Source organism: Delphinus delphis, chromosome 14 (genome assembly GCF_949987515.2).
Source record: "Delphinus delphis chromosome 14, mDelDel1.2, whole genome shotgun sequence".
NCBI classification, from domain to species: Eukaryota; Metazoa; Chordata; class Mammalia; order Artiodactyla; family Delphinidae; genus Delphinus; species Delphinus delphis.
Window position 1 is genome coordinate 87,777,038 of NC_082696.1, and position 25,482 is coordinate 87,802,519.

The window sequence follows — 25,482 nt, forward strand, 5'->3', positions numbered from 1 at the left end:
AGGAACGTAAATTGCTGTAATCGGTATGGAAAACAGTATGAAAGTTCCTCAAAATATTAAAAATAGAACTACCATACGATCCAGCAATTTCACTCCTGGGTGTATATCCAAAGGAGATGAAAACAGGATATTGGAAAGATACCTGCACTCCCATGTTCACTGCAGCATTAGTGACACCAGTCAAGATAAGGAAACAACCTAGTCCATCACTGGCTGACTAGATAAAGATGCGGTATATATAAATGGAATACTACTGTCATGAGAAAGAAAAAATCCTGCCATTTGGGATTACATGGATGGACCCTGAGGGCATTATGGTAAGTGAAATAATCCAGACAAAGAAAGAAACAAATACTACATGGCTATCACTTATATGTGGAATCTAAAAAAAAAGTAAAACTTAGAGAAAAAGAGAGTAAAAAGGTAGTTTCCAGGGGGAAATAAGGAGAGGTTGAGGTTGGTAAAAGCTTACAAACTTGCAGCTATAAAATGAATAAGGTCTGAGGAGCTAATGTAAAAACATGGTGACTATAGTTGACACCACTGTACTGTATAACTGAAATTTGCAACAAGAATAGAACTTAAACGTTCTTACTACACACATACACAAAGATAAATATATGAGATGAGGGATATATTAATTAACTAGATGGGGGGAATCCATTCACAATGTATATCAAATCACCATGATATATACTTTAAATATCGTATAACTTTATATGTCACTTATAACGCAAAACTGAAAAATTTTAAAAATTGATAGAAAAAGCATCAACTCTGCAATAAATTTAGAACACATAAGAGAATTATAAGAACTTGGAGAATACAAGAAGAGAATTCTAATAAACATACTGGATAAACTTTGAATATACCTAGGTAAGAGCCTTAATGAGTAAAAAATGAATTAATATTTTATGTATTTAGCCTTTATCAACTATATATAGCAAAATGTATCTTGTTCCATTTCACAATGTAGGCTTAGAAGTCAGTAAATACTTTCTGTTATCTTTAATAGTCTCTCTGGATTCCTATGAGCAGTAATGGACCAGGTGATCCCTTACCAAGTTCATTTTAGTTAACATTTTAATTCTAGAGCCCTTTCTAACGAAAATCAAGTAAATAGCAGCCCTCAGAGAAAAACTAATTTAATAAAATTTATTTCCGCCATGTGTTACACATGCACACACCATAATTCAAAAGCATGTACAACGTTAATTTTATTTCATGTTTTTCTAATTATCTCAGTTTCCTGGCCTCTCAATTAGATGGATGGAATTATATCAGATGTTTGAGAAAGATACACTATTAGGTCTAAAGATATTATTATTAAAAAGAGAAAGAAACCATTTAAAAAAAATTTTCCAAGTGTATTTGTCTCAGGTCCAATTAATGTAGGGACCAAAAGCCCTAATACTAAAACAGTACCTAAGGATATCACTAATAATGAATAATAATTTATTTCCTAAGATAATTCAATCAACAGTTAAAAGTTAAATTATGTTCATTATATTGTTTTTAAAAAGGAAGAGCTTTCTAAATTAATATATTTTAGAAAATGACCCATCCAAAATGGTTAAAAAATGGTTTTAAAACTATGTGTTCCTTGGAAAATTTTTTTATATGAAATAACTATTTTCCTAAAATATCACATGAATATTTCCATATTAAAGACAACACTGCTTGTCCATTAGTCAAGGTCATTTGTTTGACAATTTTCCTGTGACCAGTGTGTTATCACACTTGACTTAAAGCACTTCTATCAATATTAAACCTTAAACCCAGAAAAAAATTTTCTACCAAACCAATCAACAGATCAGCTACCAAACTGACATCAGATGTACTTTTTGTGAAGTTGCATATCAGGAAAGCTTTCATAAAGAAACTGTACAGGTGACCCTTGAACAACTCGGGGGTTAGGGGTAGCGGGCCTTCCATGCAGTCGAAAATCCATGCATAACTTATGGTCAGCCACCCACCATTCTGCATGAGCGAGTCATGTAGCACTACAGTATTTACTATGGAAAAAAAAAATCCATTTGTCAATGGACCCCCATACTTCAAACCCGCGTTGTTCAAGAGTCAACTGTAATTATACACATAAAATAGGAAATTATGGTTCTGAAGCCAAAATTAAAATATTTAATCTAAGAATGAGGAGAAAAAAAGCAATAAGTACTTTAAGAAGCACTCTGCCTCTGCAACAATGGTAGTGTACATAATGCTCCCTATTAGAACTTACACAGTTGGACATCAACACACATTCATTGTATCTGGGATGAAAAATAAAAAGGAGTGTAACAAAAGATTTTCAAAATCCAAGAACTCATTATGACAAACTACAAAGAAAAAAATAATTTGCCACTTCAGGCAATTAATGTGATCATTTTACCAACTCTTACTCTGGAAACTCATAACCAAATGTTAGTTCCTTCCCTTTAAGCTGCCTCTTCAGTAGGAACTATAGTTTAGAGCAGGGGTCCCCAACCCCCTGTTCGGAACCGGTCTGCACAGCAAGAGTTGAGCAGCGAGCAAGTGAAGCTTCATCTGTATTTACAGCCGTGCTCCATTGCTCTCATTACCACCTGACCTCCACCTCCTGTGAGATCAGCAGTGGCATTAGACTCTCATAGGAGCGTGAACCCTACTGTAAACTGCACATGCGAAGGATCTAGGTTGTGCGCTTCTTATGAAAATCTAATGCCTGATGATCTGAGGTGGAGCTGCTAGTGCTGGGGAGCAGCTGCAAATACAGATTATCATTAGCAGAGAGGTTTGACTGCAGAGACCATAATAAATCAACTGCTTGCAGACTCATATCAAAACCCTATTAAGCTGCATCTTACAGAGTAGACTGGACATATGCAACACACTTTGGGTATCACTCTCTCCCATCACCCCCAGATGGGACCATCTAGTTGTTACAACTGATTCCACCAAGTATCATCAAGGGATGCACAAAACCATTAAAGGCTAATGAGGAACAAAATATTCCCATGTTGCAGTTATACCCCTACAAATTACCTACTAATAACTCAAGTATTTAGGAAGGACAGCTTTGGCTGCTGCCACCTTAATCCAGCAATCAAATCTAACATCAAAACCAGTGTAAGACTTCTAACATGATATAACATTAGCTACACAGCTTCACCCATGGAGTCTTGCCAAAATATGTTTAACCCGAATCTAATCAAGCTTATTTTAAACCTAACTTCCAATTTACAGGAAATTAAAGAAATAGAGGAATAAGCCAACAGACACCAAACACACAAAAAAATTAAAATCCAAAACTTGGGACAATCCTAAGAGACATTTGGTTTTATCTCTTCAAAAGGTCAGTATCATTGGGAGGGTGTGGGAGGCCTCAGAAATATAACTAAAGACAATACAAGGTCCTTGATTGCATCTTGATTTGAAAAAATCAAGTGAAAATGATATTTTGGGGACAAATGGCAAATTTGAATATGGACAGGTATTAGATTTTAAGAAACTATTTGTTAGGTGTGATTATGGCATTGCTATGTAGAAATCCTTTGTTTGGAGATGTATGATGAAGTTAAACTAATTGGGTAGAAGAACTGGCAAACTGATAAATGGATGCAGCAAATACAGCAAAACATTAACAGGTGAATCTTGGTGATGGGTAAAGGTGTGTATACTCTACCCTTCTTTGTTCCAGTATGTTTTAAGTTTTCAAAATACAAAATTAAATTTTTAGCGGGAAAAAAAGGCCAAGATAGAAGTATATCCTTAACCAGGTATCTAAACAGCATATAATATAAATGATTTACAATCTGTTTTATTCCAAAACAGATTTAAAGTGGCCTTTAAAAAGATATACAGGGCTTCCCTGGTGGCACAGTGGTTGAGAATCTGCCTGCCAATCCAAGGGACATAGGTTCTAGCCCTGGTCTGGGAAGATCCCACATGCCGTGGAGCAACTAGGCCCGTGAGCCACAACTACTGAGCCTGCACGTCTGGAGCCTGTGCTCCCAACAAGAGAGGCCACGATAGTGAGAGGCCCCCGCTTGCCACAACTAGAGAAAGCCCTCGCACAGAAACGAAGACCCGACATGGTCAAAAATAAATAAATAAATTATTAAAAGAAAAAAAAAGATATACAGATTGGTTCAAGATGGTGGAGAAGAAGGACGTGCTCTCACTCCCTCTTGTGAGAGCACCGATATCACAACTAACTGGTGAAAATCATCAACAGGAAGACACTGGAACTCACCAAAAAAAATACCCCACATTCAAAGACAAAGGAGAAGCCACAGTGAGACAGTAGGAGGGGTGCAATCACAATAAAATCAAATCCCATAATTTCTGGGTGGATGACTCACTAACTGGAAAACACTTATACCACAGAAGTCCACCCACTGGAATGAAGGTTCTGAGCCCCACGTCAGGCTTCCCAACCTGGGGTTCCGGCAACAGGAGCAGGAATTCCTAGAGAATCAGACTTTGAAGCCTAGAGGGATTTGACTGCAGGACTTTGACAGGACTGGGGGAAACAGAGACTCCACTCTTGGAGGGCACACACAAAGTAGTGCGCACACCGGGACCCGGGGAAGGAGCAGTGACCCCATAGGAGACTGAACCAGACCTACCTGCTAGTGTTGGCGGCTCTCCTGCAGAGACAGGGGGTGGCTGTGTCTCACCGTGGGGACACGGACACTGGCAGCAGAAGTTCTGGGTAGTACTCCTTGGTGTGAGCCCTCCCAAAGTCTGCCATTAGCCCCACCAAAAAGCCCGTGTAGGCTCCAGTGTTGGGTGGCCTCAGGCCAAACAACAGGGAGGAAACCCAGCCCCACCCATCAGCAGTCAAGTGGATTAAAGTTTTACTGAGCTCTGCCCACCAGAGCAACACCCAGCTCTACCCACCACCAGTCCCTCCCATCAGGAAACTTGCACATTCCTCTTAGATAGCCTCATCCACCAGAGGGCAGACAGCAGAAGCAAGAACTACAATCGTGCAGCCTGTAGAACAAAAACCACATTCAAAGAAAGATAGACAAGATGAAAATAGGCAAGATAGACCATATATATGCTGTCTACAACAGACCCACTTCAGACCTAGGGACACATACAGACTGAAAATGAGGGAATGGAAAAACATATTCCATGCAAATGGAAATCAAAGGTGGAGTAGCAATACTCATATAAGACAAAATAGACTTTAAAATAAAGAATGTTACAAGAGACAAGGAAGGACACTACATATGATCAAGGGATCAATCCAAGAAGATATAACAATTATAAATATATACGGACCCAACATAGGAACACCTCAATACATAAGGCAACTGCTAACAGCTATAAAAGAGGAAATCAACAAGAACACAATAGTGGGGGACTTTAACACCTCACTTACACCAATGGACAGATCATCCAAACAGAAAATTAATAAGAAAACACAAGCTTTAAATGACACAATGGACCAGATAGATTTAATTGATACTTATAGGACATTCCATCCAAAAACAGCAGATTACACTTTCTTCTCAAGTGCGTACGGAACATTCTCCAGGATAGATCACATCTTGGGTCACAAATCAAGCCTCAGTAAATTTAAGAAAATTGAAATCATACCAAGCATCTTTTCTAACCACAACGCTATGAGGTTAGAAAAAATCAACTACAGGGGAAAAAAAACATAAGAAACACTAACACATGGAGGCTAAACAATACGTTACTAAATAACCAAGAAATCACTGAAGAAATCAAAGAGAAAATCAAAAAATAGCTAGAGACAAAATGACAATGAAAACAAAATGATCCAAAACCTATGGGATGCAGCAAAAGCAGTTCTAAGAGGGAAGTTTACAGCAATACAATCCTACCACAAGAAACAAGAAAAATCTCAAATAAACAATCTAACCTTACACCTTAAAAAACTAGAGAAAGAAAAACAAACAAAACCCAAAGTTAGCAGAAGGAAAGAAATCATAAAGATCAGAGTAGAAATAAATGAAATAGAAACAAAGAAAACAATAGCAAAGATCAATAAAACTAAAAGCTGGTTCTTTGAGAAGATAAACAAAATTAATAAACCATTAGCCACGCTCATCAAGAAAAAGAGGGAGATGACTCAAATCAGTAAAATTAGAAATGATAAAGAAGTTACAACAGACACCACAGAAATGCAAAGCATCCTAAGAGACTACTAAAAGCAACTCTATGCCAATAAAATGGACAACCTGGAAGAAATGGACAAATTCTTAGAAAAGTATAAGCTTCCAAGACTGAACCAGGAAGAAATAGAAAATACAAACAGACCAATCACAAGTAATGAAACTGAAACTATGATGAAAAATCTTCCAACAAACAAAAGCCCAGGACCAGATGGCATCACAGGTAAATTATACCAAACATTTAGAGAAGAGCTAACATCCATCCTTCTCAAACTCTTCCAAAACACTGCAGAGGAAGGAACACTCCCAAACTCATTCTATGAGGCCACCATCACCCTGATACCAAAACCAGACAAAGATACTACAAAAAAAGAAAACTACAGGCCAATATCACTGATGAATATAGATGCAAAAATCTTCAACAAAATACGAGCAAACAGAATCCAACAACACATTAAAAGGATCATACACCATGATCAAGTGGGGTTTGGCCCAGGAATGCAAGGAATCTTCAATATATGCAAATCAATCAATGTGATACACCATATTAACAAATTGAAGGAGAAAAACCATATAGTCATCTCAATCGATGCAGAAAGAGCTTTCAACAAAATTCAACACCCATTTATGATTAAAACCCTCCAGAAATAGGCATAGAAGGAACTTACCTCAAGATAATAAAGGCCATATATGACAAACCCACAGCCAACATCGTTCTCAATGGTGAAAAACTGAAACCATTTCCACTAAGATCAGGAACAAGACAAGGTTGCCCATTCTCACCACTATTATTCAACATAGTTTTGGAAGTTTTAGCCACAGCAATCAGAGAGAAAAAACAAATAAAAGGAATCCAAATCGGAAAAGAAGAAGTAAAGCTGTCACTGTTTGCAGATGACATGATATTATACATAGAGAATCTTAAAGGTGCCACCAGAAAACTACTACAGCTAATCAATGAATTTGGTAAAGTTGCAGGATACAAAATTAATGCACAGAAATCTCTTGCATTCCTAGACACAAATGATGAAAAATCTGAAAGAGAAATTAGGGAAACACTCCCATTTACCATTGCAACAAAAAGAATAAAATACCTAGGAATAAACCTACCTAGGAAGACTAAAGACCTGTATGCAGAAAACTACAAAACACTGATGAAAGAAATTAAAGATGATACAGATAGAGAGATATACCATGTTCTTGGATTGAAAGAATCAATATTGTGAAAATGACTATACTACCCAAAGCAATCTACAGATTCAATGCAATCCCTGTTAAATTACCAATGGCATTCTTTACAGAACTAGAACAAAAAATCTTAAAATTTGTATGGCGACACAAGAGACCCCGAAGAGCCAAAGCAGTCTTGAAGGAAAAAAACTGGAGGAATCAGACTCCCTGACTTCAGACTATACTACAAACCTACAGCAATCAAGACAATATGGTACTGGCACAAAAACAAATATAGATCAATGGAACAGGACAGAAAGCCCAGAGATAAACCCATGCACCTATGGTCAACTAATCTAGGACAAAGGAGACAAGGATATACAATGGAGAAAAGACAGTCTCTTCAATAAGTGGTGCTGGGAAAACTGGACAGCTACATGTGAAAGAATGAAATTAGAACACTCCTTAACACCATACACAAGAATAAACAAAAATAAACTCAAAATGGATTAGAGACCTAAATGTAAGACCAGACACTATAAAACTCTTAGAGGAAAATATAGGAAGAGCACTCTTTGACATAAATCACAGAAAGATCTTTATTGATTCACCTCTTAGAGTAATGGAAATAAAAGCAAAATTAAAAAGATGGGACCTAATGAAACTTAAAACCTTTCGCAAACCAAAGGAAACTACAAAGACGAAAAGACAACCCCCCTAATGGGAGAAAATATTTGCAAATGAATCAATGGACAAAGGATTAATCTCCAAAATATATAAACAGCTCATGCAGCTCAGTATTAAAAAAACAAACAACCCAATCCAAAAATAGGCAGAAGACCTAAATAGACATTTCTCCAAAGAAGACATACAGATGGTCAAGAAGCATATGAAAAGCTGCTCAAGATCACTAATTATTAGAGAAATGCAAATCAAAACTACAATGAGATATCACCTCACACCAGTTAGAATGGGCATCATCAGAAAATCTACAAACAAATGCTGCAGAGGGTGTGGAGAAAAGGGAACCCTCTTGCACTGTTGGTGGGAATGTAAATTGACACAGCCACTATGGAGAGCAGTATGGATGTTCCTTAAAAAATTAAAAATAGAACTACCATAGGATCCAGCAATCCCACTACTGGGCATATACCCAGAGAAAAACATAATTCAAAAAGACACATGTACCCCAATGTTCACTGCAGCACTATTTACAATAGCCAGGTCATGGAAGCAACCTAAATGCCCATCGACAGACGAATGGATAAAGAACGTGTGGCACATATATACAATGGAATATTGCTCAGCCATAAAAAGGAAAGAAATTGGGTCATTTGTGATGGATCTGGAGACTATCATACAGAGTGAAGTGAATCAGAAAGAGAAAAACAAGTATCATATATTAACGCATGTATGTAGAACCTAGAAAAATGGTACAGATGAACCAGTTTGCAGGGCAGAAATAGAGACACAGATGTAGAGAACAAACGTATGGACACCAAAGGGGGGAAAGCAGCGGCGGTGGGGGGATGAACTGGTAGACTGGGATTGACATATATACACTAATATGTATAAAATAGATAACTAATAAGAAACTGCTGTATAAAAAAATTAATTAAATTAAATTAAAAAAAAACAAACTGAATACATAACTACCACAGGAACATTAATAGCAAAATGGTTAATGAGAACTGTCAATTGGAAGAGCATTTAAGATGGGTCACTAATACAGTAACTGAGAATTACAGGAAACTTGAAAGGCCTGGAATCTTATAACTCATATAAAAAAAACTTGATAGAGGTTTTCCTAGATTTGATAACAATCTTAAACATTTATATCATGTTTCAACAGTGAACTGTACAGCTGCAAGAAGCTTTCTGAACCATCAACAAAAATCCAGATTTTAATACTGCCATGTTCCTGTAACTCTTAACATTGTTAGTGATAAAAAAAAAAAAAAAAAATCCTGGGCTTCCCTGGTGGCACAGTGGTTTAGAGTCCGCCTGCTGATGCAGGGGACACGGGTTTGTGCCCCGGTCCGGGAAGATCCCACATGCCGCGGAGCGGCTGGGCCCGTGAGCCATGGCCACTGAGACTGTGCGTCCAGAGCCTGTGCTCCGCAACGGGAGAGGCCACAACAGTGAGAGGTCCGCGTACCAAAGGGAAAAAAAAAAAATCCTCTTTCAAAAGTCTTCTGTTGGTCTAAGTTCAAAGCCATGGCTACCTTTACTATTGAGATTTTATAACACAAAAGTTGTATAAAGGTTAAATTAGTCCATTTTTAATTACTCATCCTTTAATGAGCATTACATTCCACATGGGAGTTATGTTTGATAAACTCCCAGTTATACAGTTACCCTCAGACATACACTGATGCAGCCACACATGTCTTTTTGAGAGTAGGTTCATCATAACGGTTCAGAATAACTTCAGTTTGCTTCAAACACATATGTCTTTAACCTCTGTGATAATATATACCCTGCATTTAAACAGTAGCTCTTAAATAAGCAGTGACAGCACAGTGATTGTAAAACTGAAGAAACAACTTGAATTACTTACTTCAATGCTGTTATTCTTAGTGCAAATCAATCTCTCATCTTTGCAGAGTTTACCCACTGGAACCAATGTTTCATGTGTTTTTTCCACATGTTAAAGAATATAGTAATGTTACTAAAAATATTAATGCATTACTTTTGTCCTTTTTGTACTATAATGTATATTATATTTTTTAATAATTTCTTGTCATGAGTATATTAAGTCTAATAAAAGAAAATTTCAGTGGGAAAAAAATGTCAATTTACCATGCTAAAGACAAGATTGAATATTCTCTCTTCTCTGTATAGAAAAATGATTATACAAAATGTAATATGAAGAGGTAATCAAGAGGATGTACCCTCCCCCGCGCCCGAAAAAAGCAGTATAGAGATGTGTCAGGCAATTAACAAAAATAATTTTATTATTTTTCTGGATTTTGTAATGGTTGTGGTATTTGAAAGCTTCTTAAAATTTGTGTTTTATTTCTTTTTTCATTCTAAATAAATATTTACTTTCAAACCAAAAAATAAAATAAAATAAAAAATAAAAAGATACACAATATAAGGTAATATTTTAAAAGAAAAAAGGAAGAAAAAGCAAAAGAAAAATACAGGTAAGAAACTAAGGTGAAGTCAAGGATGATGTCAGTACCCAGAATGAGTTACAAATATTTACATTTTACTACGAGTTCCCTGATTCTAATGAAGCTTAAAAGTCAAAGTTTGTCAGGCATTTAGCAAAACACTTCAGGGGAAAAAATAGTCAGTATATATTTAAAAAGTACTGCCTCTAAATAAAATACTTTACCATTTCAACAGACACCCGCATAGCAGCTTCCATTAGACTTCAAGTATACATTAAGCCAGTGGTCTCCTAAGGAAGTGAATATACCTAAAGGGATGCATACACAGTCAATCTGTGTCCAGGAAGAAATTACTATGTATGTTAAATGTTACCTAAAAACTAAAAAGAAATTAAACTTTACCAACAGTTAATCAAACTGACACTAGTAATCTTTGCTGTATTCATGTTAGCCACAATTATCTAAAGAGAAAGAGCTGAGAGAAGAGTGAGAATTTCATAAAATGGAGGAGTTGACACCTTTAATGGCATTTGTTTGCCTTCAACATTTTACAGTGTTTCAGGATGTCATCAATGTAGCTTTTTATTTATATTTTTTAAAAAACTTTATAAACAGTAGATTGCTTACAGTAATTTTAATGAAATGGGAAATGACTAAAAATCTTTTTTTTTTTTTTTGCGGTACGTGGGCCTCTCACTGTTGTGGCCTCTCCCTTTGCGGAGCACAGGCTCCAGACGCGCAGGCTCAGCGGCCATGGCTCATGCGCCTAGCCGCTCCGCGGCATGTGGGATCTTCCCGGACCGGGGCACGCACCCGTGTCCCCTGCATCGACAGGCGGACTCTCAACCACTGCGCCACCAGGGAAGCCCTAAAATCTTTATACCACACAGGTTCTCCATTAACTCACAGCAAAGTCCTGAAAAACTGTTTTACCTAAGATTGAGTTATACATCTTTCTTTCACAAAAAGTGAGACAAATACTTTACAAATGAGACAAGTGCTACAAATATACTGCCTTTTTTATTATAAAGCAGCTGTAAATAAGTCATATGAAAAAATAAGCACCTTAGTCTGTCCCTTCTAGATAAAAGTGACATTTTAGTAATGAGTAAGAAAAATTGCTTCTCTAAAAGAAACTCTGGCTAAGCAAATGCCCGTTTAAAAATGTTTCCATCATTATATAATTTGTGACTAAAAACGAAATGTGGCACCTATGAAAAATTATCTGGACACTTTAATAAACTCAACTTAGAATCTGATGTATAAAAGATTTTATCCGAATGACAAAGTGAAATTCTCAAAAATATATTCAATCATACTGCACTCCAAAAAAGTTCCTGTACAACTGATAATTCTAATAATTTTAAAGTAGAAATATCATTTATGATATCTATAGCTCATTTAAAATATCTATTGTATGTGTTATATAATGGACATTAATATATTAGTAAAGTAGGACAAGTATATAAACACACATGCCAAGTATGAATGAGTACTCGAAAATGTCTTATTGATAAACACGTACAGTCAAAAGGTTTGGACACCATTCCCTCAATGAAATGAAGCCTCTGATATACAAATAGTAATTCTGACACCCACCCCCTCTTTGGGGTGAAACAACACAAGAATTTATTCTCCCTGTAAAATTTCTGATAAGAGCAGATGATCATGATCTATGAACAAAGACCTAAATTTTACAAATTAAGATCTAAGTTCCATTAGTTAGGAGTGAAAAATAGCCTAGAAAAATCTTTGACAAATGAAGCAGGCTCACCTCTAAAAACAGGCCAAGTATTCAAACCCAGGTTGACCTGTGAGCTGGGACAGGCCTACCAAGAAAAAGGTCCTGATCTCAGCATCCCCACAGAGTGAACTAAAAAAACTGCCTGAGCCAGCTGGCTAGCAGCTGCCCAATGTCCGTTCAGCCATCCTTCCTCATTCACCAGAATTCCTGTTATTTCACATGGTCATCCAAATCAAGACTACACTTTTCAATCTACTTACTGCCAGATGTGGCCAATGTCTAAGTAACGAATTAAAGGACGAATGGTACGTGCAACTCTCAGAAGATGAGCATAAATAAAGAGGACATACCTTCCCCTTCCCTTTTCTCTTGTACTGGCTAGACTCCAACCTGATAGCTGGAAGAGCCATCTGAAACTATGAGGTGAATATGGAGATAGGGATCATACTTGGTAGCGCAACGGAGAGGGAACTTAGGTCCCTGACATTGTGGAGCCCCATACCGGCTCTCAGTCACTTTCTTCTGAGCTATTACGTGGTAACTTTTTTTTTTTCTCAAACTTCAGAAGATGTATTTATCTTACCAAACACATGTGGGGTGCCTAACTCTATGCCAGTATGCCAGACGGAGGTGGGATCAGAATGCATGCAGATTTATTAGAGTGCTCTTGGGAGGGACATCTGTGTGAGGGAGGGAGCAGAGATGGAGTGAGGAAAAGGTTGGGATGTGGTGCAGCGGCAACAGACGCCTCAACTCGGCCAACCCTTCGGGAGCTCGGAAGCTGGGGTGAATCTTCAGAGTCATCTTGAGTTGTGGTGATGGTACCAGGCTTTTGTACCCCCATGGCAACCAGTCACTGGATGCAGGTTGCCCTGGGAAGAGGGTGTGATTTTGGGTGAAGCAATGCTACCACCAAGGCAATTCTGAAGGGAGTTCTCAGCTGGCAGCATTTCTTTCTTTATACCACTGTTATTTGGAGTTTTCCGTCACTCCCAGCTGAACCTAATCCTAGGCCAAAAGGCCAAAACTTTTTCATTAAGATGACCCAGTGAGTCACAATCCATGAGAACCAAATCCATGACAGCAACAGACTAAGAAAAGAACAGGAAGCCTTGAATAGGTAAAGGATTTCTGGTATCAGCCAGGAGACTGAGGATGCCTAGGTCTATGATTTGGGAAAATCCAGGTAACCAGACTTTCCTAATTCTCTAATAACAGGGATCTTCCATTGCCAAGGAATTATGAAATTCAACTCCTCTGGCTGCCAGGTACACCCATCTCTAGGATAGGGAGGGTGGGCCAGGGATAGGGCCCTAAAACAAGCTCATCTCTCTCTTTGGCCACTAAGTCAAACAGGCTGGTCGAGATCTCATAAGAAGATTGCAGATGCAGCTCCTTTATCAGAATTCCTTTTTGGTCAATATCCTCAAAAGATGTCAAAGTACAGAGTTTAGAGATTTTATTATTCATTTTTCTCCCTGATGGGGAAAAAAAATGGTAAGAATAAAAATTATGGAGATTAATTAGACAAAGGAATAGAAAATCAAGATCAAGAAAGCAAGGATCCTTAGTTTTCTTTATATCAAAATTATTTTCAAATTACAAAGTAGAATTCACTACTTTAAAGATTAAAAAGCTGTTCATAAACCATTCATAAATACCAACTGTTCAACCAACTTCTGCACATCTAGTATGTAACAATATTCTATGATTATGAGAAATAAGTATATTTGATCAGTTGGTACCACATTAAACAATTATGAAATTAAGAACCCTAGTCTTTCAAATTGCAAAATCATAGACTATTAGCCTCTCTGCCTGAAGAATACTACCCACTATCCACACATGGTACCATAAAACTTTTTTACTCCACTATGTTAAAATGTACAAACCTCAAATAATTGCGAGATCACTTGCATTAGAAAACATTTAATAATGCAAATAGTTCTGGAACTGTTAGAGAGTTAACAATCATGTTTAAATTAGCTATATACTAATGTGATAAGCCTACTTGCTTAAATTCTGAGCTAAGATCACAGACAAGGTATAAAAATTAATTTTCATTATAGACAGAATAAGCAGTTAATTCTGGAGGAAAAAAACATTTTGCAGATAAAGAATGAGGTGGAAAGGAATTCAGCTGAAAAGAAAGAAAATAAAAGATGGTCAACAACAAGCATAACACATGTTTTCAAAATGGTGTAGGACAAGGGGTTTAAAACACTTCTCTTTCATACCTCTGCACAAAACCAGGATGCACAGGTCAGGCTCACTGTATTATTATTCTAAATCAACAAATTTGTGGGTTTAAAAAGCTTGTGAAAAGCTAATCTGAAAATATGCCCATTCCTAACCTTTTTAAAGAGAAAAGTAAATTCAAATTTATACATCTTCAGAACTGACTCATGTCTGTTATGTTCTTGTATTTTAAATTGCATTTTAATACAATTTAAGATATCTTTAAAATCTGACATGTATTCTCTTCAAAATATTGTACCAGCCATATTTTATGAATTCTACATTTTTAAATAACAAAAACAATATTTCCAGACAGTGACAAAAGCAATAAAATTATCAGATTATACTTTGTTCTGACAAGAGAAAAAAATACCTTGCCTTTCTGACTCAAAACACAGGTGATAGTTTTCTCTTTTCTTCCAATTAGAGTACACCATCACCAGGAGGTAGCAGTCCAATAATCACAGAGAGAAATCAAGTTTTAGACTAGGGTTCCAAACCAGTGGTCTTACAGTGAGATTTGTCAGATGTGCTATTTCTCCTATTTAAGAAAACTTAAAAACTATTTAAATCACCACAATGTAATCAAATAATTATCAGACATCATTTTAAATTAAAATATCTAAAAATAGGGGCTTCCCTGGTGGCACAGTGGTTAAGAATCCGCCTGCCAATGCAGGGGACACAGGTTCGAGCCCTAGTCAAGGAAGATCCCACATGCTGCGGAGCAACTAAGCCCGTGCACCACAACTACTGGGCCTGCACTCTAAAGCCCGCAAGCCACAACTACTGAGCCCACATGCTGCAACTACTTAAGCCCGCGCGCCTGGAGCCCATGCTCCACAAGAGAAGACACCAGAATGAGAAGCCTGCGCACCGCAACGAAGAGTAGCTCCCACTCGCTGCAACTAGAGAAAGCCCACGCACAGCAACCAAGACCCAACACAGCCAAATAAATAATTTTTTTTTAAAAATCTAAAATATGTAAAAATAAATTAATGTTCATTCCCTTAAACTATCCTAGGCTGCTATCCACTCAAGGGGGCATGATTCACACTGTATTCTCTGATTGGTACTCACTGGAGTTGTACAAACCAAGCAGTAAAATGCTCTCATCCTAATCTTAAACTGGTTACAGGAAAATATCTTTACCAGACAAAAGGAATAAAATCAATTGTGTTTGGAACAATGTCATCATTTTGGATTCCTCTGTTTTAGTAAACTTCTAATTAATCATCCCATGACAATTTACTTATTTGCTATGTAATTACACATTGAGTAACTGATTTATCATTCAAGATGGACTTAGAGACATAATCAAAAGTCTATGATAAAAGATCAAAATTAGAGAAAGAAGGTATTTTAGGGAAGAAGAGACCACAGAGGGCAGTACCAACAACAGTAGCTCCAGTTCAGAAATCTTTTCAGAACATTCTCAACTAAAGCAAACAAAATAAATATGAAGAGAGAAAAGTACAAGGGGTAGAAGTACAGGCCTAAAGAGTTCTAAAAGAATCTAGGCAATGATTATGGTGAAAATGGCAACAAGGGATTCTGCAGTCCTGCCATGACTGGAAGAAAACTGCAAGAATAATCAGTTGGAACTAAAGGGGATAGAAATCTATGAATTTTATTCAACAAGTTGCCACTTTAACCACGGCTATAAAACAAAAGTTACCTATGCCAGAATGATCTTCATTTATGTCTGAAATTAGGCTTCTCCTGCCTATTCATGCATTACAGAGGGTCCCAAAATCACTTTCTGAGAAAAATCTTGGCTCTACCCAGGGAGGGCAGAGCACCCTCCTATTCACCCAGATGCCCCCATCAGTGCCTTTAAATTTTCATATCCCATCACAGCCCTGTTTGTTTATAAAGCTTGTCTATGCACTTAGCTGGCAAAAAAAAAAAAAGGGGGGGGGGGATAATTGCATTCCCAACAGTTCTCAGACAGAACATTGTATTTCTCAATATATTTATAAATCTGGTGTTAAAAAATGATATCAAAGGCGAGTTGTTTGAAAAATAACCTAAAATCTAACAGGGGACTGGGTCAGACCATTCATTATATTAGTTCCTGTAATACTGCTTATACTGGGATACATAATGAGGGATATCATAAGAAAAAGCCCTATGTTCATTGAAAGTATGTAGTTAAGGATTATCTTTTATTATATCACATCACAATAAAACTGTGGATAAAATGTCTTCCTAGTTTTAGTATCAGAAATAGTCTTCCTTTTCCTGGGCACCAGATTTGTTTTTACCTGTTTTCCTCTTCCACAACTGCTAGAAATCTGAGAGCCAAAATTGTACCCCACCTGCAGACAGGATTTTATTTACTATCTTAACCTTTGGTCCCACTACCCTACTTCTTTCTGTTCCTTGTATTCTTTTCCTTTTACTTTTTTTTTTTCAGTTAAAAAATTTACTGAATACCTACTATCTCCTTTGTTCTTTTAAAAGAACTTACAAAAAAGAAAGAAAACTTATCCTGATTTTTCTAGAGCCTTGATCTTAAGAGTACTCATGTATGTGAAGGCAAAACTTAAAACTTCCTATCTCCTCCCATTTTAAACAACAAGCAACCAAAACTAATCATTTGAGGAAAGGTTGCAACACTATGGGAAACATCAAAATAAACAAATAGGAAAATGAATTCAGACTATAAAGAAACTCTTACATATATTTATGACACAGAACACTATTTTAAAATGGTATGAATAAAGAGAACAGAAGACTTCTTAGAAATAGTGACTCTCAAAATTAAATATTCAAAGAGATGGAAAATATGGCAGTGAATCTCTAAAAAGACATTGAGCAAAATGATGGTAAAGATGCAAGAAAGAGACATGAAACATGGGCAATTAATCCAGAAGGGCCAACATCTCCTAGGAGTTTGCAGAGAAAACACAGAAAATTTCCCAGAACTGATCACTCTCCAAAATGAAAAGGCCCACCAAGTGCCAGCAACAATAAGTCAAAGACTAAACACCAAAAGATAAGAAGATCCTAAAGTGGGGGTGCAGAAAAGGCCACCTGACAAAGCAACAAGCCTTATACAAACCCAGGCAACCAACCCATCAGCAATATCAGACACAAAACTTTAAGGAAAGGTGATAATCAATTCTTTTCTCTATAAAGGCAAATTATTAGTCAAGTGTAATAATATTAGAAAGGTACTAAGAATGTCATTAAGAGGGCATAGAGAAAGAGAGGGAGATGAAATCCAGGAAGACAACAGCTCCACTCAAGGAGGGCAGCGACGCTAGGGACGACAGACATACGACAGGCCTGGAGAACAGCAAACCCAGATAGGGACAGGACAGCGACAGAGGGCGCTGGGAGGCAGGAAGACTGAATAACTCCAGAAGCATGCCCAAGACCGTGGATAAAGAGGCCTGCTATACAACAGCACAGAAATGCAAGCTAAAAAATAGTAATACAGAGTGAACTGTAAGTAACAGGTGAAAGGAAGAAACGGAAAGATATTAGGGGCATAGTGATGAAGACATGATTAATTTTATTCCACATTTTTAATTTAAAAGACAGAAAATTAAATGCTCAGTCAATACAAAGTAAAATTAAAATGTGTTCTGCTTTATACTATATCAAGCTAAGGAAAGCAAAAGTCAACTGAATCAAATAGAGGTAAAACAGAGAAAGGCCACAAAATATACAAACTAAAACCATAAACTGGAAAACTCTAGCCAAAAATTCCCTCTCTGCATTTTCTGAATTTAGAAAGTGATATTTAGTGTTGGTATTAAAGGGCTTATTTGTTTTATCTCTGAGTTCAATTCTGTTATTTTGGTAGTAAGGACCACTTGTAGCAGTGATTAATGAAAACTACCTGTTTGAGAAAAACTGACAATCTATTTAAAATGTCTAAATTGAACATAGAGAGAGCAGAAGAAATAAGATGGAACAGAGTGAATTAAGAGCAATGAAAGTTGCTTACATAAATGTAGTTATTACCATGCTCTTAAAGTCATATTACAAATAATTTAAAGAAGCACTGAAATACATTAAGCCTACGAATGAGATTTAGAATTAAAGCAAACAATCTAATTTCTAATAAAGAAAACAGAGACACTTTACGTTAGAACACACAATGACAGAGGACTCTAGGAGGGCACTGACCATAAGAAGTCACCTAACAGAAACTACATGACACATGAATCCCCAATGAAATACAACACCTTGGTCAGGGTGGTCATACCCAGCAAAAGTGTAAATGCCACGTCCCCTGGGAACCTATTACTCTATTTGAGGGAACCCCAAGTTCTTCCTTTTAGCCAATTACACTCTGTCTTCCTCTAACTGCAACCTACTGGATCTACCTCTTTCCCACTATCCATAAAAGAAGTCAAATCTCTTATCAATGAGACAAACTTTCAAGGATCTATGGCTGCTGTCATGTCCTACTCTTTCCACTTCGCAGCATTTTCTCTTCTCTGCTAATTCTACAAGGTGTTTTTGCCTCTCTTTTCTGGTTGCTCTCTTCTATACACACCCACTTTCACCAAAACCCCTCTAAGTATAACTCAAAATATATAATATTAATGATCAATCTTACAGAAATAAAGTTCTATTCTTAAAGACTATGAATGTTCTTAGTAGGCTAATCAGTTACTCGCCACTAACATTCAACTGAAGAGCACATGCTTTATCTTAACCAATATATGTTCATCTCATTTGCATGACTACTTTACATGTACTAAACCTGTATCTTCTTGTTCAAATGCAACTCTCAAAAATAAGATCAACGGCAAAAAGATGTTCATTAGGCGCATAAGTTTAAAAAAAATCCATAAATACTACTCAGAGTAATAAAAACAGTGAAAAAAAGACCCCAGTGCAAATGCGTAATGAATGTATATGTATACTTGGATCGACAGGTGCAATAAATTTGCACAAAGAGTTTGCTGCCCCCACAAATAAAGTACAAATAAGGAAAACAATAATTAATATCTGACAACTGAATTTTATTGGACCAGGGGTCCACCGTGTTTAGTTCAATGTTCTGATTTGAAATGTTGTCCAAGAGAAGCACGAAGCCATGAAAACTTATAAATACCTTTTAAATAAATCTCGATGCAAAAGGACAACAATCATCTTTTCAGAACAAGAACCATAATTTTTAAAATATTACACAGATGAATTCTGCCTCTAATGATGAAGAAGCCCCAAACTACAGAGCTATGATTAAGTTAAAAATCTGTGTGCTAAAAAAAGGACCAAATCACACTACTGCTAAAAAACTTGTAAAACCAGTCTTAACATGTATTAACAATACTTTGCTTAGAAGAAAGGCAGCACAAGCTTAAATTCTTATTAAACAATGCTACTTGATGTTATATATTATCAATGGCATTCTTGATAGGAAACAACTATCACATATGCATGCTAGCAGAAATTTACAATTGAGAAAACTAAACAATATGAATTTCTATACAACTGAAAAAACACTTAAATACACAATATGAATCAAGTCTTAACAAATATGTAAGATACTCTGAATTCACTGACTGATGTTTTTAATCTCCAAAAATCATGCTACAGGAGGGATTTTTTTTTTTTTTTAATTTAGTGAATGATGGTTTTGTAAGCCATGATATAGCCTGGAAAGGACATCTTGGTTTCACTGAAGGATGCAGTAGCTACAAGCACTACATAAATGACAGGCTGCTCTGAATATCCATATTATCTACAGTGTGCCCGTCTTCCTGGTCTTAAAGAAATAAATCAAATTACAGCCACTGAACGTTTCTACTCAATATACCATGTAAAGAAATGGTTCATAAATACAAGGTTTGTTTCACACTTATGAATCATAGCTGTCTACATAAAAGGGGCATACATTTGTTTGTAAAGTAAGAAAAAATTAACATTTCTTTATGACACTGATAATGCCAGTTTTTCAAACACCACTTCAATGATTTTTAATACATTCCTCACATAGTATATAACCAATATAGTCAGTATCTTGAACCTATTACTTGGGAAAATATTAGTTTTATTTTAAGGATAACAGGAATTTTTAAGAATACAAATAATTGGTTTGATCAAGATCAAACACTGCCCAAACACTTAATGAATTTCCTCACTTACTGGAATTGTTTTTTTTTAATGTATTACTGGGTAACATGTATGATAAAAACTCTCCAGAAAGTGGGCACAGAGAGAACATACCTCAACATACTAAAGGCCACATGTGACCAACCCACAGCCTCATTCTCAATGGTGGAAAACTGAAAGCATTTCCTCTAAGATCAGAAACAAGACAAGGTTGCCCACTCTCACCACTATTATTCAACATTGTTTTGGAAGCTTTAGCCACGTCAATCAGAGAGGAAAAATAAATAAAAGGAATCCAAATCGGAAAAGAAGAAGAACTGTCACTGTTTGCAGATGACATGATACTATACATAGAAAATCCTAAAGATGCCACCAGAAAACTGCTAGAGCTAATCAATGAATTTAGTAAAGTAGCAGGATACTAAATTAATACACAGAAATCTCTTGCATTCCTATACACTAATGATGAAAAATCTGAAAGAGAAATTAAGGAAACACTCCCATTTACCACTGCAACAAAAAGAATAAAATACCTAGGAATAAACCTACCTAAGGAGACAAAACACCTGTATGCAGAAAACTATAAGGCACTGATGAAAGAAATTAAACATGATACAAACAGATGGAGAGATATACCATGTTTTTGGACTGGAAGACTCAACACTGTGAAAATGACTATACTACCCAAAGCAACCTAAATATTCAATGCAATCCTTATCAAATTACCAATGGCATTTTTCACAGAACTAGAGAAAACTATTTTACAATTTGTATGGAACAACAAAACATCCCGAATATCTAAAGAAATCTTGAGAAAGGAAAAACGGAGCTGGAGGAATCAGGCTCCCTGACTTCAGACTATACTACAATAATCAAGACAGTAGGGTAGTGGCACAAAAACAGAAATATAGATCAATGAAACAGGATAGAAAGCCCAGAGATAAACCCAAGTACATATGGTCACCTTATCTTTGATAAAAGAGGCAAGAATACACAGTGGAGAAAAGATAGCCTCTTCAATAAGTGGTGCTGGGAAAACTGGACAGCTATATGTAAAAGAGTGAAATTACAACACTTCCTAACACCATACACAAAAATAAACTAAAAATGGATTAAAGACCTAAATGTAAGGCCAGACACTATAAAACTCATAGAGGAAAACATAGGCAAAACACTGTGACATAAATAACAAGATCCTTTTTGACCCACCTCCTAGAGAAATGGAAATAAAATCAAAAATAAACAAATGGGACGTAATGAAACTTAAAAGCTTTTGCACAGCAAAGGAAACCATAAACAAGACAAAAAGACAACCCTCAGAATGGGTGAAAATACTGGCAAATGAAGCAACTGACAAAGGATTACTCTCCAAAATACACAAGCAGCTCATGCAGGTCAATATCAAAAAAAAAAAAAAAAACAACTCAATCCAAAAATGGGCAGAAGACCTAAATAGACATTTCTCCAAAGAAGATATACAGACTGTCAACAAATACATGAAAAGATGCTCAACATCACTAATCATTAGAGAAATGCAAATCAAAACCACAATGAGGTATCACCTCACACCAGTCACAATGGCCATCATCAAAAAATCTACAAACAATAAATGCTGGAGAGGGTGTGGAGAAAAGGGAACCCTCCTGCACTGTTGGTACGAATGTAAATTGATACAGCCACTATGGAGAACAGTACAGAGATTCCTTAAAAAACTAAAAATAGTACTACCGTACAACCCAGCAATCCCACTACTGGGCATATACCCTGACAAAATCATAATTCAAAAAGAGACATGTACCACAGTGTTTACTGCAGCACTATTTACAATAGCCAGGATATGGAAGTGACCTAAATGTCCATCGACAGATGAATGGATAAAGAAGATGTGGCACATATATACAATGGAATATTACTCAGCCATAAAAAGGAACAAAATTGAGTTATTTGTAATGAGGTAGATGGATCCAGAGTCTGTCATACAGAGTGAAGTAAGTCAGAAAGAGAAAAACAAATACTATATGCTAACACATATATATGGAATCTAAAAAAAACGGTACTGATGAACCTAGTGGCAGCACAGGAATAAATATGCAGACGTAGAGGAACGGACTTGAGGACACGGTGGGGGAAGGGGAAACTGGGTCGAAGTGAGAGAGTACCATTGACATATATACAGTACCAAACGTAAAATGGATGGCTAGTGGGCAGCTGTTGCATAGCACACGGAGATCAGCTCTATGCTTCACGATGACCTAGAGGGGTGGGATAGGGAGGGTGGGAGGGAGGCTCAAGAGGGAGGGGATATTGGGATATATGTATACATATAGCTGATTCACTTTGTTGTTCAGCAGAAACTAACACAACATTGTAAAGCAATTATACTCCAATAAGGATATTTTAAAAAATAAATAAATAACAAATTTAAAAAATAAAATGCATTGCTGGGTAAATCTAAAAACCATATGCAAACACTGCATTTACATAAAAAAATACTTTATGGAGTCAAAAGCATTCAAAAAGAGGATCAGAAATCTACTTACTGTCTCTCAAAATGAAACAGTAAGTAAGCATCCTAACTTTTGTGCACCTGCAGAGCACTAAAAGTGATCGATCATTTTCTTTCCTATTTTTATAATTGTTAAAGCTTCTCTATGATTTCTGGAGACAGCCGAAATATAATGCAAGACATTCAACAACTGGTCTTTAACAACTACAGCAAACCAACCTACATCAAAAGACTAGAGAACAAGACAGCAGTTATTGTTTGCTACCTTTCGCACTGTTAAGACCAAGGTTACAAAATAACCATAATCTATAGCTTTCAATGGCCTGAGGAATACTGATAGAGCCATTTCCCTGCTATGCTTCAGTCAAGACAAGTAGTAAAAATGTATAGAGCCAGGTACAAACATCTGGGTAAGAACTATGTCATTTTTATTTTATAGCAAAAAGTTGAAGCAGTTTGTGAATAGCTGAAACTTACAGAAGGTGTCCATGTATGGTTTTCACTAAATAGTTTACAACAGAATTTCTATTTCAAAACAATTTTTTTTTAATTTTAATGTTTTCCAGTTTGCTATCATTAGAAAATATACTGGCCTTTTACCAAACCAAATATCCCAAAGGGCAAAAGGAACTTTGAAACAATCAAAATAAATCCCCTGCCTGATGGCACAATGAGATCTAAGCAATCCTATAAAGAGCTTTACAATTTTAAGTTTCCCCCACATATTCCCTTACATATCTTAAAAGCGTATAGATATATATCATATATATTAACACAAATAGTTCTATTTTAAAACCAAAATAAATAAATTGTAGCAAACAAATTTAAAATAGGAAAATTGAGAAAATATTTCTACTTACAGATTCTTAAATAAAATAGTTTACAATGAAATCGTACACAGTATTAATCAGACCTCAAAAAAATTTAAGTACTTCAATAAAGATGTTCTAAGTCTTCTATTAGCAAAAGAAATGTTCAACCAAAGAGACTTTTCATATGAAAAAAAAAACTTTTCACATCGACAGAAATTAAAAAAAAAAGACTGCAAGTAAGAATACCAGTATTTCTAAGGGGCTGTAATTTTATAACAAAGTCTAAAAGGATGATACATTTCCAGTTCCAGGCCCAATATAACATCCCTGAAACGGTTACTGGATTTCTAGTAATAAGCACATATGTATTCAATAAACGTTCTTCCTGAATTTAGACTAAACTGTGAAACTTTGTGCATATAACCAGTGTCAAAAGTGCTTCACAATAATTAGATATATTGTACTGACACAGGAACAGTGCAAACATAAAACAAAATTTTAAAAGCTTTAAAACATTTAAGAATACAACAACAAAAACAATGTAAACCTATGAGATAACACAACACAATGTATATAATTCAGCGATATACCATTATTAACAAACAATTCAAAAGACTTCAGTATTAAGGAGTTGTTAAAATGAAAATATTCCTAGAAGCCAAAGTGTTGAGTCTTCAGGCAGAGAATCTGACAAATCTGATGAATAGCAGGCCACCTAAACCAGACTTTATTATTATATCAAAATATTATGCAGAAAATATTAAAAGGAAATGAAAAATACTGAAAAACTGTAGTGCAGAAAAAGTCTAGAGTTATTGAAAAACTGAGCACCACCACGTAAACCTGAACTACTCTAGGGAACGGAGAGGGGGAAAAAAGCCTAGCTTCTCCATGTGAAGCTGATTTTCCTTCGTCTAATTTTAGCTTACAGAATAGCTAATTGCTCCAAAGTTTGTTGTAATATTTTCTTTGCTTTATAAAGGAACACCTACATATTTTTTCCACATATTAATGTATCTCTGAAGTAATCTCTTATTAAGAATTTGATTAGCCCTACAGAAAGTTATTATCCTCTGAAAGCTACTGTCTTTCAGTTACTTCAACTATAGATCCTAAAGCAGTGCTGTCCAATGGAAATATAATGCAAGCCACATAAGTAATTTTAAATGTTCAAGGAGCCACTTAAAAAAAAAGGGTAAAAACAGGTGAAATTAATTTTAATACAATATTTTATTTAACCAAAAATATCACCTCAATGTGTAATCTACATTTTTAAAACTTGATGAAATATTTTACAATCTCTTTTTCACACTGAAATCAAATGTGCATTTTAGAGCACATCTCCAATTAGGACCAGACTCATTTCATCTCCAATTAGGCCAACAGTTATAAGTGGCTAGTGGTTGCTATGCTGGACAGCAAAGGTCTACAGTTCTTTCTCTGGTTTTGAAATACAAATACAAAATACTAAAAGATCTGAAATGGGAGCACACAAAGTATTAAATTTGAAGGGCAGGGAGGGGCACTGAAAAAGGTCAATTCAGCCATTCCCCTTGACTCCAATAGGCCTGGGATGACATCATGTCCCCATTGGCAAGGCAATCCCTATTTGCTAGAGAGTCCCAATCATGACCTGTTGTCATGATGTAATTATTAACAGCACCCCCTATGATTCTCAAAA

The 25,482-nt window shown here is 36.1% G+C and overlaps 1 protein-coding gene across 4 annotated transcripts in view; it reads right to left on the minus strand.

The window, feature by feature from the left end:
• The window catches only part of PHF3 (PHD finger protein 3), a 106,247-nt gene that overhangs the window by 67,678 nt on the left and 13,087 nt on the right, over positions 1 to 25,482 (minus strand). The window lies entirely within an intron of this gene.